The sequence below is a fragment of the Apium graveolens genome, chromosome 8 (assembly GCF_009905375.1).
Source record: "Apium graveolens cultivar Ventura chromosome 8, ASM990537v1, whole genome shotgun sequence".
Classification (NCBI taxonomy): domain Eukaryota; kingdom Viridiplantae; phylum Streptophyta; class Magnoliopsida; order Apiales; family Apiaceae; genus Apium; species Apium graveolens.
In genome coordinates this window covers 179,050,810-179,051,464 of record NC_133654.1, presented here as the reverse complement: position 1 = coordinate 179,051,464, position 655 = coordinate 179,050,810, and the positions used below count along the sequence as shown (strand labels likewise).

The following is a 655-nucleotide window of genomic DNA, read 5'->3' as shown; positions in this document are numbered from 1 at the left end:
GTTCTCCTACTGAAGACCCCAACATGCACATCAGGGATTTCATCCAGATCTGCGACACTTTCAAATTCAATGATGTGGCTAAAGATGCTATCAAGCTACGCCTTTTCCCATTCTCCCTGAGGGACAAGGCTAATTGCTGGTTACACTCTCTACCAATAGGATCTATCACCACTTGGGAGGATCTCATGCAAAAGTTTCTCACTAAATTCTTCCCCATGGCGAAGACTGCTGCAATCAGGAATGCTCTTACCCAGTTTGCTCAGCAAACTTGGGAATCTCTGTGTGAGGCTTGGGATCGATATAAGGAGATGCTAAGGAAGTGCCCACACCATGGCATGCCTGATTGGATGATTATTAATTGTTTCTACAATGGATTGGGTGCTACTTCTAGACCCATGCTTGATGTAGCATCAGGAGTGGCCTTGTGGGCTAAGAGCTACAATGAAGCTTATGAACTTATCGAACTGATGGCTGCTAATGAGTACCAGAATCCTTCCTAGAGACTGACTCAGGGGAAAGTCGCAGGAATTCTGGAGTTGGATGCAGCAACTGCTATCGTTGCCCAACTTAAGGCTTTGACGATGAAGGTGGACACTTTGGCTAATTATGGAGTTAATCAAATCACCAGTCTGTGAACTTTATGCTGGTGCCCATG

General features: G+C 45.5%; 1 non-coding gene across 1 annotated transcript; it reads right to left on the bottom strand.

Annotated features, from left to right (window-relative positions):
- Nucleotides 1-230: 230 nt before the first annotated feature.
- Nucleotides 231-337, bottom strand: LOC141682326 (small nucleolar RNA R71). Its single transcript, XR_012559727.1, has one exon. It is a non-coding gene; the product is annotated as a small nucleolar RNA R71 (small nucleolar RNA).
- Nucleotides 338-655: the final 318 nt, after the last annotated feature.